The 17,468-nt window shown below is 41.2% G+C and overlaps 1 protein-coding gene across 4 annotated transcripts in view; it reads right to left on the bottom strand.

Annotated features, from left to right (window-relative positions):
- The window catches only part of UNC5D (unc-5 netrin receptor D), a 530,300-nt gene that overhangs the window by 50,159 nt on the left and 462,673 nt on the right, over positions 1-17,468 (bottom strand). The gene's annotated exons all lie outside the window — the stretch shown is intronic.

Genomic DNA, 17,468 nt, shown 5'->3' with positions numbered 1-17,468 from the left:
TTAAATACATTTAATTTTTACCAGTGCGTAGTGATAGCATAGTAAACAGCCCATTATCAATGTGCATAATCAAATATATAGCTTTCAACTCTTTCCTATTTTAGATCTAAATTTAAAATCATTTTACCCAAAGCTGGTGTTTAGATTTTTCTGTATTGTGAATTATTTACGGGAATGCAGAGTCATGAAACAGATAAAAGAAAGTGAAGCTTAATTAAAGGGAGATAATACCAGCTCAGTGAATGCCTCTCTCTTTCATTTTCAGTCTTTTGTTTTTAATCTCTGTCCCCAAACAGTCAGGGACTGTTATAGGACAGTGGTCAATGAGGAGACCCTAGAAGCCTACCCATGGCCCCCACCAGACGCTTATGTATTTTTGAACAATATTTAAATTTTTTGACACATTTTCCCTTGTAGGAGATATAGTGACACAGTAGATAGCCAGTAAAGTAATTGAGGACTCTCAGCATTTCTCCTGGACAAAGGTACCTGAGAGCTGGGCTTGGCTTACCCAGGCTTTCTCTTACCCAACCCAGAAAGGACATTTAAATATATCACCCCTGGTCAAAACAGCAACCTCTTGAGCAAGATAAAGATGAAAATCAGTACTCAAAGATACCACCTTTTCTGTGATCTTGTATAAACAGTTTTTCCATGAGTACATCTAACATGTTATTAGTTTCTGACTCGCTCTGTTCACATCGGTTGTTCTTGCTCAGGTTAGTAATGGTCACACTCTACTTCATTATCTCTAATTTGCTGCTGCAATAAAAGCCAAGGCATATAATTGAGCAGAAACATCTTTCATCTACTGTATCTAAAACAGACCTGAACGTATCGCACAGTCTCTCTTCTTCCCCAAGAAGCACCAGAGATGACTTCAAAAAATTCAACCTCCCATGTAGCCAACCATTGTCCAAAGCTGACCATTCTTTCTATACAAGCAAAGCATAAGGTACCTGAAAATATATCTGCATTTACCTTTAAGCAGGGTAGGCAAGCTATGGGCTGGGTTTAGAGAGTGGTGTATTAGCAATAACAAATGCTCTATAAACATCCTATGAATATACTTGAGGTTTGGAAAAAAAGGAAAATGCCAATGTGAGCTGTAACCAGCCTGCGTGTGGATGCCTGCCAGGGCCATTAGAGAGGGCTGAGCGCTTTCCCCGTAATTGCCGCCTGCATCCATCACAGACAAGAATAGCAGAGATGCTTATGAGTGACCGATGACAAGCTCTCCTAAAAGAACTACTTAATTGCTTTCAGAGAATCATCCCCCTTGTTGAACATATTGTTCAAACATATGGGAATTTGGGGAATTATTTAATGCCAAATGAACTGAAATCAGCTAATTAGATGAACTCTCACACTTGTGAATAGCGAGGCTCCTTTCTGTAATAACTTAAACAGCATTAGGAGTCACAGGCGGTGCACATCCAGTACAGGCACTGCGTGGATCCGGAGCTTTGCGTTAGGCAGGCATCGTGCATTTCCATACATGGGAAGGGAGTAAATCAAGATTTATATCTAATCACCCCACTGTGAAACAGTGTCTGGTTGTAAGTTTCTCTAGTGAAGGAACAGAATTTGAATCTCTCCATTTTTTCCCCCCATGATTAATAAAAAACTTGCCCTTTTCTGCTACCTTTTATTTGCCGCAATCAGGGAGATTTACAAAATATTAATTAAAGCTCTTCACACACCTGGGGAAGCAGGTGTGAACAGCAGAAGGTCACAGAGAAGTCGATTCAGGCAATGGCAGCAAAATATCCCTACATTTCTACTCGCAGGCTCCTGCTCTCTGTGACCAGATATACTGCCCTCCTCTGTTACCAGTAGGAGATTTCTGGTCCAATTGCTGGCTCCTGTGACATCCAAGGCAGGATGGGGGGAAAGCATAGTCTGAGTGTAGTCATGGATACAGACTTAGGGCCTTTGAGGACAGAGGGCTGGGGAGATTTAATTAGGCCTGTGCATAAATGAAGATTCATAAGGAAAGTATGGGTGGCATTTAAGTTTTCCCACATTATATAGTACATGTCAAGAAAGTAGCCATGCTCCTGCTAGAAGAAAAGGTGACAGTTTTCTAAAATTGCTGTGAGCTAATAATAACTGTGAAATAATAACAGCAGCAATTTCAAGAGCATAATATGAACCACTTCAGGGCATCACATACCATAGTGTAGATAGAAATGTCTGGTTGTGTAGACTTTTGCTACTTATCCTTTCCTCTCTCTCCCTCCTTTCCTCCCTCCCTCCTATTATCTATCTATCTATCTATCTATCTATCTATCTATCTATCTATCTATTTGCTGTGCATGTTTATGAAAGCTTCTGGAGAGGAGGAGATGATCAATAATTTAAGAGTTAGGTCTATGTAACCAGGTGGCTTGCTGAGCAACTATATGGAAATACGGCTGTGAATTAAAATTTCTGCTCACACCAGTGCAGCAGAGGGTTCTGGGGAGAACTGACAGCTCTGCAGATTTGATGCAGAAAACACAGGGTGGGAGAGGGTGCACAGGAGCCGCCTGGTAATCTGGTAAATCAGGTAGACCCATGTTGCTAACCTTGTTTAGTTACCAGGAGGGGAAACCCTTAATAGAAGTGGCTGCAGAGAACATAGGCACTGGGCCAAAAGAACAGTCTTATGTCCTCACTGTGCTCTTCGTGGCATCATCCCTGATACCTCATCCCTCTTCTCACTTTTTCTCTGTTACTAAAACCAGACGTTGTGGCAAAAGGGAAAGCCCATGCCTTTCTGTACCTCACTTTCCTCATGTGAAAAATAACACCTACTCTAAGATTGCTCTGAGAGTTCAAAGAAGCATAAACAGTACCTAGTATTTGTTCATTGGGGGATATTTCTGCTTCCCCAACCCCAAACTTCCACCCCTCCTGACTTTTCACTTGTCCTACTTCTATCAGAACTGTGTTTCTTTGAGGTGGTTAATCTATTCAACAAAATTGTCATTATATCAATACATGCTTGGACAAAATTTTCAGTGCCTTAGAGATGTACAGTATGGGAATTTAAGGCACCTCATCAATGCTTTTTCATCCTTACCTCCCAGTCTGAGCTCAACTCAGCAAGCAGAGGCATCCCACTAAAATGTCAATTTGTTCCCACCTCAAGGAATTCCAGCTGGTCCAGCTGCTCTGAAGTGCTCAGTAGGGCCTGGAAGAGTTTTCCTCCAGATCCACATGGTTGGCTTCCCCAGGCTCTTGAGGTCTTGGCTTAAATGGCACGTGCTAATGAGGTATTCCCTGACTGTGCCTAAGCAACGCAGTGAAAGCACTCCCTACACCAAAAGCTGGCCACTCTTATTCTCCACAACATGTATTGACCTTTAAAGCACTTATCATTTGTTTACTTACTTTTTTTTTGCCTTCCACAAACTAGAATGTAAGCTCTATAAGGCCAGAATAATTATTTTTTTCTGTTCTGCTTTGTTCATTGCTGTGTCTCCAATGCTGTTTGTAAGCACTAAAACATATTTGTTGAAAAGGACATAGGAGCATGAGGTGGTTCCTAGTAATGAAATCTGGAAAATTGTGAGCAAAGTAAACCATGGTACCAAAGGATAATAATCCACTGAATAACATAACATATTAACTACGTGCCTGTGAATGAGTGAATGAGAAGGGAAAAGTCTTCCATACAATAGGAAGCCAGCTAATACATGTAGAAAATCATTATTTGGCGACCAACAATATTAACTTTTGACACAGTTGAGAATTATGAATGGGTGCTAATCTACTTGGTGAACGTATGAAAACTAATAAGGAACTATTTACATGGTTTCAAAGTATCTTTGAAACTAATTACAAAAGGTAAAATATGATTTTATAGTGGGGAATCTTGGCAGGCACCACCTAACCCCAGTTATCCAAGTTCACACTGCCAGGAATGGGGTGAGTCAGCAGAACATACCTCCTGAGATGTGAAAAGAACTAGGCCTCACTTCTGTAACATTCCCACCAATAACACAAAAACCTGAATTTAATTGTAAGGAAATATCAGGCAAGCCCCAATTGAGGGGTATTCTGCAAAATAAGTGATCTACCCTCTTAAAACCCATCTATGTCATGAAATAGAGACAGTTTTAGGAACTGTTTCAAATTCAAAGAGACTAAAGACACGTGGCAATAGAATGTAGTGAAGGGACTTAGATTTTCATTTGGTGTAAAGGACATTATTCGGATAACAGGTGAAATATGAATAACTGTGGAGTAGGTGATAGTATTATGTTAATGGTAATTTCTTAATTTTGATAATTGTGCTGTGGTTAGGTGAGAGAAATTATTTTTCAGATATACATGCTGAAGTGTTCAGGGCAAAGGGAATCTTGTTCATAATGGCTAAAAAGTAAGTATGTGTGTATGCGTGTGTTTTATTTGTGTAAATACACATATATGGAGAATACAGCAAATGTAGTAAAATGTTAACCTTTGTGAATCTGGATGTGGGATAGCTGAGAATTCTTTATACTATGGCAACACTGAAGGTTAAAATTGTGTCAAAAAACAAAACACCACCATGTTTTTTAAATAAATAAACAAATGAAAATAGAGGCCAGTGAGAATTTTTGCAGGATTCTTACAATAAATCAGCCTGGTCACTGACTGCAGCATAAAATGTGTAGTGGAGGGTGAGAAAAGTGCTGCATTGGGTCATGATGAGGTGATGGTCAAACTTCATTACATAGTAACTAATATTCTGCAGCACCTGCCCCCACACCACTGCCGCCAGAAGGTCACACTGGTGAAGGTCAGCTACCATGCAGCACCTGCTGACCATGGCAGGTCTGGAGGTTCTCTGTGCACATATGGCTTTTGCTTTCAATATTTTTTGACCTGATTCTAGACTTGTAACATGTCACTCTCTTTATGCAAAACAACCAGCTCTGTATTTTGAGATGAGATTTTCATTGTTGTTGTTTTCTGCCATGCTGCGCTTGGTAATTACCCTTCCCTCCTCTCCTCCTTATGGTCTATATTATAGATTAATGTAGGTTGGATCACCTTTACCCAGAGTATCACTCAGGAATGCAGGCAGGAGAGTAATGATAGTTTTACTATGCCAGACCCTGGGTCGATACATAATTAAATCATCTTTTAATGGAATAGACATAAAAGGCAGATAGATGGAAGCTGCACTTAGTCTTAAAATTAAAGCTCCGAAAGGAAGATCGCTCCAGTCTCCTATAATTTTCTACCCAAGAAGATTCATAGTTTTAACTAATATTATTCTCTTTTCATTAAAACCCTCAGATATTGACCTAGGGTGCTAACATGCTGTGGATAAAAATCAAGATTTGGGGTTTATTACTTCTTTTTTTTCTCCTTGAGTCAGAAACCTCTCTCCCTCTAGAGCTCTCAAATCAGCCCCAGGACAATGGCATCACAGAACCTATTTCCTGGAGAGAGGGCCTTATAAAGCCAGCGTGGCTACCAGTCAGCCCGATATCATGACCAGGTCTGAGGGCTGTAATTCTCTAGCTGCCATGTATGACTTAGGCAAACAGACTCCTGGCAGGGGAGACTAGGAGATCAGGAGCAGAATAGAGAGAAAAAAAGTGAAGTTGAGCAAAATCTTCTTTTTATCATAACAGATTCTCTGTTTAGTCTTTAAGTGGCTCTAAACCTGCAATGTGGTTCCAAATTCCCTTGGGCAGCTTGTTTCAAATGATGTTTCTGGACACCACGAATGAAGATTCTGATCATTTTTCATTAGGGCCCAGAAACCTGCTCTGTTTACTTGAATTCCCTAGATGCAAGGCAGCACTGGCACTAACATTTGAGAAAAGTTGTGTAGTTCTTGAGAAAATATCCAAAGCAACACCTCAGGCAGTGCAGGCTTGGAGGTCTGTCAAGTACCAATAGGGGAAGCTTCTCAAATGGAAATTGGATGCCTGTTAAGTTGAAATGCTCAATATCAAGGCCTTGGATGACGCTACTGTGATGGAAAATTCAGCTGCACAGGAACTGGTCCTACATGCCTTTTCTTGAAGTAGCATGTGTATTAATAAGCATGGATGTCAGGTTGGAGGGTTGGTTAGCAGTAACTGGAAATAATGTTAAAACTCATCAAGCCGTTATATTGCATTGGTTGGGGCTGGGAAAGGAGCAGTTAGAACAGTGGATTACAACAAGCAACAAGTGCAATCACTGAGGATAGAAGCATATGGCTCTACTATTAAAGGGTTTAAAGATCTGGGTCACCCACCCGGTATTATCTGAAATAGGATCACAGGAAGGGAAATGGTACCAGGGGAACTGGGGCGGGAGGGGAATTACACACTAGAATAAGGATCTGAATTTGATGAAATCTGAGCAACACCACACTGAGAGATTAAACTGTTTGCATATGTTAAATGGCTTTGGTTTACACACACACACACACATAGGGTGTTTACCAATTAATATACTAACGGAATCACAAATCATTTGCAAATCACCAGTTCCTAGATGCAATTTAAGCCTCATCTCTCATGCAGTGTCAGGCTTGCGGTTAGCTTGTTTACTGCAAGTGGAATGATGGCTCCCTGAAAGTGCTTTAAAGTAAAAGCAGTGAGGGGAAGGGAGAGAGTGATCTATGCGGCACGCTGCTACAGCAGTTTTATATCTACTAGGCTGTTCATTCATTTACATTTTGAATGGGGGAAACAGCCTTCTCTAGAGGAAGTCCCATTTCACAGAATCATTTCATTTTAGGCAGGGAGAGGAGCTGGGAGTAATCAGGCCCATTGCATTGTTTAACTGAGGAAACAAAGGGCGTGGTGTGGTGTGGGTGGAGTGACAGAGCCAAAGCCACACCGCACTGTTGACAGAGCTGGGACTAAAATCCCCTGTCCTGTTAGTGTTGGTGGCCATGGGTTGGGTGGGGGTAAGGCAGTGGAAAGAACAGATGTTCCCTGGGACACAGTCTCCAAACCTGGGATTTTGAAGGTAAAACGTTGGCATTCGAGTTGTTAAGGTTGTAGACACTGGAGGTGTATAGAGTGCTCTGAGTAGTCTGGTATCAGTTTCCTATTAATGCCATACCACAGACTTACTGACTTAAAAACAACACAGATTTATTATTTACAGTTCTGAGGTCAGTACTCTCACTAACCTAACATAAAGGTGTCATCAGGGCTCCAGAGAAGAATCCATTTCTTTGCCTCCTCCAGCTTCTAGAGGCCCCCTGCCTTCCTTGGCCGGAGTGCCCTTCTTCTGGGACCAGCAGGATTGCATCTTCACATCTCTGCATCTGACTGTGCTACTCCTGCCTTCCTAACATAGGCCTTTCTGCATAATCTTGAATAATCTTTTACTCTCCAGGTGCTTAACCTTAATCACATCAGTAAAGCCCCTTGGCCATGGACTGTAACATATTCACAGGTTCCCAGTATTAGGATGTGACTTCTTTTGGGGGGGTGGGGGGAATAGGGTGACATTCTTCTGTCTACCACCAGGCTCTTCATGGCTTGTTCACTTTACAGTTAGAACCTGGAGACCCCCTGCTATTGTCTCCTGGTCCAATGTTTGCTCCCAGATGCCATACAACCAGACCAAGGTGTTGGTTGACCTTTGTGTTATCTTAGCTGTTTCAGCTGCCAGCACCCTCATGTAACTTCCAGGGTGAAGCTCCATATCTGCATGCAACTTGGAGTCCTGGGGAGTCATTATGGTTTGTGCTAAAGATGATAACCAAGGAAGTTAGGAGGTTGATCACCCAGGTTTTGGAAGGGCTGTGGGGATCATGTTAGCACAGAGGGTGGCCCCAGGAGTGTCTTCTCGCAGCATTTTTATTAGGCTATAACTAACTGAAGTGGAAAAGATGACATATTTTAAATATCTTAATAGGACAGGTTATTTCTCCTTCCAGCATGGGCAATAAAAGAGATGGCACATACAAATAAAAATAATTACAGTCTATGGTGTTCCTTTACATTGTGCAATTACACTCATGAACTGGTGACTCTCTTGTTGAATTAAGGCGCACCTTCCATTCAGATCTATTAACAACATTCGCACACCGTTGTTAGCTTGTCAATGGCATAGTAATCATAGTAATTAAAGACTCCTCTGGACCACGCTGCCCACTTAACTTTGTGAGCTCACAGGGCCTTTAAAGCACTTTGATTAAAATGGCAGCAATATTTATTTATGTGTGTTTGTTTGTGAACATGGTATGGGGAAATTCTCCTTCCCCCCAAAAGGCAGATCATAAAATGACAATGTGAGGGTCCCTCCCCCGCTTTTTTATTTTCCCTCCTTTCTCTTCCCCTCCTCACTTTTTGTGGGTAATGATATTATATTCTAACCTAAATGACTTTGTGAAGAAACCATCAGGATTTTACTGCAGCAAAGAGCACAGTCTTCTAAAGGTGCATCAACCCTTCTAGGCCATTAGGATGCCATTTGATAAATTGCACCTTTTATGACACTGCATCGCACTGGTAGCCTGAAAGAATTAATGTGTTTTTGAAATTGCAGCAATTTACTCCCCTCACGCTGGCAGAAAGAGCCCCTTTGTGACGTAGGAAGCCCCTTTTCTCCTCAGCAGCTCCCTGGGCCTGATATGAAGTTAATTAATGCCAAATTTCCTCCAGAGGATGGGTGTATGCCATCAATTGGATTCTTCCAAGAAAAATTTGTCAAACTTAAAGCAACAAACTGTATTCAAATTCATGACTGACCTTTGAACAGAAATGATGGCAGGAATGATTTGTTCTTGTCCATCCATCGCTCTTTAGCAAAGAAAGCATGGCAAAGTGGACAGGGACAAAGCTTGTTCCAGGTGGCCTAAGCCACCTGCTCTCTTGACTGGTCATTGATCTTCTAAATCTAACACCAGCCCACCTGGTGTCCATTGTTGGACTCATACAATTTACCTCTAATGTGTAGATCATAGGCCAGAATGTTAAGGGAAATAGAGGGGAATTCAAAGGAACTGATGCAGGGTGTCCTTGGTACCTTCACAAGGCTCTTGCTTTTACAGTGAACGGTTAATATGTGCTATCACTGGATTCATCTGCTATCAGTCAAAAAGGAAAGATCCTAAATTCTTTTGCATCATTGTCACGAGCTAAAACAAATCCCATGGACTTTAGAGAGCTTATCTATATAATTAAAAATAGAAGCATAGACAAACAGTAATTGCAAAACATAGCATTTACATGGCACTTTACAATTTGCACAGGACTTTTCATATATAAAGTCCCTGTATTGTCCTCACCCAAATCCTGGAATGCAGTTAATAATAGACAACATTTGTAGATAATAGAATTGAGGTCCAGAGAAATAAAATGAGTTGCTCAAAGCCATTTAGGCTGTAAGTGGCAAGGCAGAGTGGAATTCAGGACTTCTGAATCCCTGTGTTCTCATTCTATGATGTCCTCTCATTTCTGATCATCCTTTATTTCCCATGTAATGCCAATGTTTGAATCTGCGCTACTTTCCTGACAAGTTATGCACATTATCAGTTCAGTAAGCTCCAGGACAGGCAGATTCTTTCCCAGGTAGGAAGGCACAGGCCACAAAGCAGGCAGATTTCACCCTGCTCGAAGCAGGCAGGCACAGTATCGGCCCGATATTGTGACATTTTGCTGAGTGGTACTGCTACTACGGGCTGTAGCCAAAATCTTGTCATGGAATTTCCATTCAGCAGTCAACTTTTTCCTTTGTTATAAATATTACTTTTGCCTATTATTAATTCTTGAATCAATTTTCTTCCTGTCCCTTTTCTTATATGTCAAAGAGCTGTGTTTATTCCCTGGAAAGAAATCCAGAGTTGCTCCCCAAGCAGCTATTATCACAAACTCTCAGGTGACCTTCAGCTGGCAAATCTCTCTCTACTAATTAATCATCAGCTCCCAAGCCAGAATTCTGGGAATTACCTTCAACTCCTTCATCTCCTTCAACACGCACTGCACATGCACATGCACATGCACACAGATGACCTTGCTGAGTTCCTCCCGAAGTCTCTCCCAAAACTTCCCACTGACAGCAATGTGAGGATTAGAGAATGGATTTAAAATGTTCACAACTAGAGACAAGGATACTCAAAAGTAGAGTGACTAATTTATTATGCAAATTGAGATACTTTTGAGGGTGAAAAGGGGGCATTATTAATAACTGTGCCAGGCAAAATGAGGCATATTTTCACTGTGCTCACAAGGAGGGTATGGGTATTAATGAGACTTGAACTCGGGTGGTGGCAGTGGAGGTGAAGTAGAAAGTAATATATCTAAAACTAGATGCCTGATGCATGAAATTCGTGCAAGGGGCTTGGTCCTTGCAGCCGTGATGGCTTGCCTCGGCCCTTGCAGCGCTGACTTTGTCCAGAAGGTCGCCTGGAAGGTTGTTTGGCTGACCAGTCTAATTAGCATATTCTGCTTTTATTATTATGGATGTAAATATGACTAGGACTCTGAATTCTTAAGCCTCACCAATACCTACCCAATATTAAGTTTCAATTTCCCCAGTTCCACTCTTTCATGTTCTGTTCTGATTTGCTTAGTTCTAAAATATGTGATAGTATTTATTCATCTGTGCTTTTGCGCCTTCTATTATCTTTGACTGGAATGCCTTTTACTCTCTTTCAATTTTTAAGTCAATTGGCACTTCCTCTCTGAACCTTCCCTGAGTCTTTGGACAGGGTTCATTCTTTCACTACTGGTAAACATTTGTGTATCTTTGTCACCACATGAATCACACTGAAACATCATTATTCACTTGAGGACCTGGGTTTGCTTCTGGGGCTTCATCTGTTACTGTGTTAAGTATCTAATTTTCCTAGTAATTGCTAACAATTGTGCTTAGTGGTACCACCCATGGTAGCATTTCATTTTGATTCTATAACTTTCAGTGACATCTAGTTATTAAAATAGTTTGATTTCATTTGTAGGACTCATTTTGTTCATTTTAAAACTTTAATCTTATATCTGATTCAAACTCCATCCCCCAGTACCCATGCACACGGACACACAGTCATGCACACGACCATTAGCATATACATATACAAGGCTCTGGGTTCTTGGTCTGGAGAGGAGGGAGCAGGTTGAGCTTATCCCAGTGGCATGAGCTTAACCCTATAGTATTGTGATAGAAAGGAGAAAGAAGGGAAACAAATATCATCTCCTTACTTCTTCCTGGGGCAAGACAATGATGACTTTTTTCATGGGTGACAAAAGTTTTTGAAGATAATCCTTAATGGATTCAGTGAAGATGGGTGGTAACTTTAAAAGGCCTAAGTGACAGGGTGCAGGTGACTAGATTGCAAACAGTTGCCCTAAGCATCTGTCGTTCCTTGTGGGTGTCAGTTGCACCTGCCAACTGGCCCTCCACTGACAGCATCTCAACCCTGCTCTCTGAGCCTCTTTGCCTCATATTGAGGTGGCCCCTGGAAAACCTGTTTTCAATCTCATTTACAAAACTCCTGGCCAGGGTGCATCTTCTCTACCCCTTGGGAAAATGGGAACCTGGAAATTATGGAAGTGCTCTTTGCCCCTCTCTCCTTGGCTTTAGCAGTCTGTCCTTTCTCAAAGCTTTTTCTTTTGCTGTTCTCTGGTAACATGGAACAAATCAACAAACTGATGGACCATGAGAAAATCAGGTATCCATGTCCACTTCCTGCAGGTGACACAAAATTTTGAGTAGTTCTCTTGGGGCTATTTTCTTTGGCTTTGGTCAGGGCAGAGACAGCCATTTTTGATACCTGCACTACTCCAAAATATGACTCCTCTTTTTGTCTCTCCCAGCCACATACTTATATCAATAGGGGGGAGGGAGCATGGTGTGTGAGTGGATGGGAGAGTGGTGGTTCCCATTCTGATGAAATGATGCTTCTCAACAGGTGCTGCAGGGAGGTAGGACTATTAGCCTTAGCATTATAGTTGGAAAATACCTGAAATTAGAATGTTGGGGTACTTAGTTCTTTTTTTAAGGGATCCTATTTTTTTATTTCTACCAGAAATAAACAACTTCACCTAAGGGATCCTATTTTTCTTGGTCCACAGAAGCAAATACACTTGCCACTTAATAGTCATTGAGCTCAATATCAATTGTGAAAACTATCCCAGAAGTCCACAACTTTTTTGCAGTGAGATAGTGCAGTGTTTTTGCCAGAGCTGGAGGATAGCTTGAGACAGAACCTGGTGGGGAACTCCTCTAAGCCAGTGGTCACCAACCGTTGGTCCATGGACCATTGGTGGTCCGTGAGGTCCGAAAGGTTGGCGACCACTGGTTTAAGGAAACCTTTGGATCAGCAGTCGCCAACTGGTGGTCTGCGGACCCCTGGTCTAAGATGAAGAATGCTAACAGAGATGAAAATCAACTCGGAAGGTTTGAGCCAGGTTTTCTTCCTGTGGCAATGTCCTGACCGGTCACCAGGTGATGGGGTGTGGCCAAAGACAGATGCTTTTATTCTGAGCTCAAGAGTCAGACCACTGCACTAATTGTGACTTTCTTCCCATAATGACTTTCTTCTGTCTTTCTAGCCTTATATTTGGTCTTATCTCATGCTTTGCTAATGAAAGCCACTGCACCACCAAGGCACCCTCGAAAAGTGAATTTCATAACACCACCATATTTGCCTCCCCTGAGAAATACCCATTTGATAGCAAAAAAAGCAAAACCAAACAAAAACAGAAGAAAAAAGTTAGTTGAAATATTCATCTGGGATGAGCCCAAATTCTAAAATATGTGCCTTTTTGTAAATTCTTCAGTGAGGTTATTTACATTTCCAATTTTAGTCTAAGCATTTGGTCAGGAATATCCACATGACAGTGTAATTGAAAAAAGAAATGAATGTTTGCCTTTGGTTTCATTTTATTGCTTCTCAGAAGAAAGCTCCATATAATAATTTTCTGGTCCAGTTTTCCACTCTGCAACCATGGGGTGGGGAGGGGTGCACAAGAGAGCTGGGAAGACTATGCTACATCTATACTTTTTTCTTTTTGTATTTTTATTGATTTCAGAGACAAAGGGAGAGGGAGAGGGAGAGAAAGAAAAATCAATGATGAGAGAGAATCATTGATTGGCTGCCTGCTATGCGCCCCACACTAGGGATTGAGCCTGCAACCCAGGCATATGCCCTGACTGGAATCAAACTGTGACCTTCTGGTTCATAGGTCAACGCTCAACCAGTGAGCCACACTGGCTGGCTGGGCCCATTTTCTTATTGGAATGTATGTGGGAGAATTTCTGAAGCGAGACAAATGATTTTTTTTTATCATCTTGTTTAAACACTTATATTTTATTTAAAAAATCAAAACATGTTTAGAGAGGATGAAAAATTATTCCCCCCTAATAGCTCCTAAAAAAAAGGTAAAGTTAAAATAAAAGAACCCAATTGCTTTCAAATTAAAGTTTGGGAATGGAGACAGGCTTTTGAGAATGATGACTGCCCTGCCAGTTCTTGCCCTGTAAAGGGGCCTACAGTAGAGGAGCCATGCTTGGCCGTGAGCTAGCTGCTTAAATACTGTGATCCAGGAGGATACCAAGGGCTCATCACCATAATATTTGGCAGCCCCAGTGGCATGCCATTGAGTTTCTGTGAGGCTACTCTAGTTCTTGCTCATGTGAGGTCACTAAGTGTCCTCTATTTTGTGAATGGGCACTGCATGCAACCTAACTTTGTTCTGTGGAAAGCCCTGGAGTAGAGTTGGAAGAAAGCTGCATAAGGCAATGTTCTGGCATCAGAGTGACTTCCAAGCAGGGAATAGTGCCTGGATTTAGCCACTCTTAAAGACTCTCCCCCTACCTTATACTCTATAGATACTAGAAAATGTATCCTGAAGCTGGAAATCATTGAGGGATAGCCCTTATACCTTTCTTTATTTGGCTCATTTCTACTGATCTTTTAGACTCAGCACAGCAACAGACAACTTCTGGGAGCCACCCTCCCTACCATCCCCTCTGAAGTCTATCCTAGAATAGATTCAGAGGCCTTTTTCTATTTTTCCATTGTTTTCTGTGAAATCCTCTATTGCAGTGTAAGTCTACATTGAATTACAAAGCTATTGTCTTCCCAAACCCGGGTCCCTCTCAGTCCGTTTCATAATGTATTTCTATTATTAAGCATAAGCACTGTCCCTCATCAAGTATGTCTTACTGGACTCAAGAATAATATGCCTAATTAAGCCTAAATTGGGGAGTGTGAGATGGTCTAACATTACATTGTGAGACAGAAAATATTGCTTTGGTGCTCAGTCTTGCTACAACCTAAGGCAAACCTAACCTTTCTTGGTCTTAATTTTCAAATCTATAAAAAATAGGATAATTATGTTATTTACCATATAGAATTGATGCAAAAGTTAAAGGATATACTGTAGGTAGAATGCTTAATAAAATATAAATATATCCATTAGGTTTTCCTTTACTTATCATCTGAAATTGTTGCATCACTTTATTTCCTGCAACCCCACAGTTTCTCTGTAAGGTAGGTAGTATTGCTTTTCACATAAGGACACTCACAAAGCTTCATTATCTTACCTATGGTCACACAGATAATAGCAGGGAAGCTTAGATCTGAACCCAGGGCCTCTAATGCCAGAGCTCACACTCTTAATCACTGAGCTCAAATGTTCCCTAACAAGTCTGCTAAGGTTCAGCCCTGGAGGGAGACCTGCTTCTAATCTTTCTTCTCTCAGGTCTATAATGTAACAACAGCAATTTGCCCCATGTCCTTCTAAGAAAAGTTCAACTTGATCTGGCCTTGCCTAGTTCTCAGTGCTCTTACAGAGCTGTTCCAGGGGATGCCTCCTTACAGGGGCCAGGAGGAGTAGGGGTGCAGCATCAGAGAGCTGTCTCCTTCAAGTCCCCAGCATCAAGGAGAGGTGACATCCTTTAGTCCATGAGCTCTGGCATTGGAGCCAGATACTCTGAAGGCAAATCTCTGCTCAGCCAGTAAGTAACATGCCTTGGAAAGCAGCTTCACTTCTTGGAACCTTTTTTAAGATTTTTTCCCCCACATCTCTAAAATTGGTATAAAATCCTCTTCTTTCAAACATTACTGTGGAGATTAAATGAGTCAGAGGTATGTAAGAGTACTTTGAAAAATTACACTAAAATAAAGGCAAGTAATTATTACCTTTACAAGGATGCAAATTCCCCTTCCAGCAAAACATATAATATGTGTATATATACAAAAAATGAACAGACATCATTTCCTAAGCACTATAACCAACCTGAAGGTCCAGATTGCTAAAAGAGGTTGGAAAAGATTCATTAAGAAGTTTGGTCAAGATGGTTGGTTTGGTCAAGTCTGAAAGTGTAGACAGAGCAGGGACATTGAGGAAGGAAAGTGACATCATTCCACTTAATGAAAAGCACAGTGTCCTCTCTAGGCTCTCCCAAGAAAGACAGAGTACATTCTGTCCTGACGACCTCACTTAAAACTTACCAAAATATCGAAATATAACCAACCATCTGAGACTATTTGAACACGAGGGGTTATTTTGAGTCTGCGATTCATCCCACACAGCCATATCCCTGGGAACCCGGTACAGAATTTGGATCAATGAGATCAGTTACAGTTCCACTAAACCACCTCCCTGCTACACCAGGACTTAGTGCAGGAAGGAGCCACAGAAGTGTAACATCAATAGGAAAATGGAACAGACTTTAACTTAAATACAGCACCAAGGTGTTGTTTGGAAGATGCCACTGTCGTTTCCTGTGTGTGGAAGTGATGGAATCAGGAAATCCAATACTCATACCTGTGAGCTAAAAGGAAGGGCACTGTGATGGCTCCAGAGGCAAAGATGAAGGAAACAGCAGCCCCCTTGTATCTCCATGGCACTGGGAAGATGGGCCTTGCTCTAAGCACAGGTTCAGAATGACGGAGGGTGACATAAAGTGAAAATGGGTTTTCAAATGATATTAAAAAGAAAAGGTGACACCAAATGGCCTTCTCCTGAATAATCACAGGATTAAAAGCTGAAGAACTCAGATTCAAACAGCCTCCTGGAAGGATGGCAAAAAAATTCATCCTAAGCTTTAAAAAAAAAACAAACAAAAACGTAACAGAAAGGCATTTGCTATTTTTAGTGTTTTTGTAAGTAGGTTGGAGCTCCTCAAAAGGGAGCGAAGATTGCCAAGGAAGCTAACGGGCAGTAGCCCAGGCACTGGTCATTCCATTAAAGGCGAACATCTGGAAGGTTTCAGCAACATGAAAAAGAATGTGTGCTTCCTGCAATTTTAATTTATCCTCCACTTAATAGATGGGAAAACGCACACATTTCAAAGATCTGAACTCTTAAGTAAACTCTTTCTGTCCACCTTCCTAGGCAGTAGTACTGAACTCAACACCTTAAATACAGATGGGTAAACCAGAGTGGTTAACATGGAACTTGCTAAGCTAGTAGTAGTCTAGGGAGTGACCATACTAGGCTAAACCTGTCTTTCAAGGTGTGTGGTCTCTGGTGAGTTTTTAAGTATTTATCCTTCTTACTTTATGATTACAGGATGCCCTAATCGACATTGCCCACATTTTTGAGCCATTGTATTTAAGTTCTTGTACGTTTGATGTTTGATGCCTTTTGGCACATTCTAGTCTGGCCTCCTAGGAGGAAACTTCTAGTAAGAGATACGGATGGGATGGAAGTGAGCTATAAATTAGTTGCCTTTGAAAATGTGAACTATGCTTAATGATGGGGATATGGTCTGAGAAATGTATCGCTAGGCGATTTCATGGTTGTAAGAACATTATTGAGTGCATTTACACAATAAGGTACTCTTATATGACTGGCAGCAGATAGGTTTGTTACATCAGCATCACCACAAATGCATGAGTGAAGCACTCTGCTATGACATATCATTAGGTGACAGGAATTTTCAGCTCCATTGCAATCTTAGGGGACTACTGTTATATATGCGGTCCGGCGTTTATGGGAATGTCGTTAAGGGGTGCAGGACTGTACTTGATTTTTGCAGGATGATGTGTTTACTTACAAGCATATGTGTAATTGACCATGATCTCAATGTTAAACAGATACAACTTCTTATATAAATCAATCAAAGGGAAAAAATAAGAGGTTATTCTTATCTAGAGAACTACATTTTTGGGTTTTGAAGAAACTCCTCAACCCCTCTGCTCCTTAGTTTCCCCTAAGTAAGTGGAGATATTTAGACACTAGCATGTTTTCAAGTGCACAGGTAAAGGATCTAGCTTTACAGGACTGAGGAACTAACAGGAAATCCCAACAGAATAGAGTTTACATGCAAGTCCTCTAAGAGCCTCACCCACAGCCAACTAGCAGAGCCTTCTTGCTTCCATTCCTCTGGAACCCTGTAGAGCAGTGGTTCTCAACCTTCCTAATGCCGTGACCCTTTAATACAGTTCCTCATGTTGTGGTGACCCCCAACCATAAAATTATTTTCGTTGCTACTTCATAACTGTAATTTTGCTACTGTTAATGAATCGTAATGTAAATATCTGATATGCAGGATGTATTTTCATTGTTACAAATTGAACA

Source organism: Myotis yumanensis, unplaced genomic scaffold (genome assembly GCF_028538775.1).
Source record: "Myotis yumanensis isolate MYYU_CA2020_CCGP unplaced genomic scaffold, mMyoYum1.0.hap1 SCAF_3, whole genome shotgun sequence".
Taxonomy (NCBI): Eukaryota; Metazoa; Chordata; class Mammalia; order Chiroptera; family Vespertilionidae; genus Myotis; species Myotis yumanensis.
This window is presented reverse-complemented; position numbering and strand designations above follow the sequence as displayed.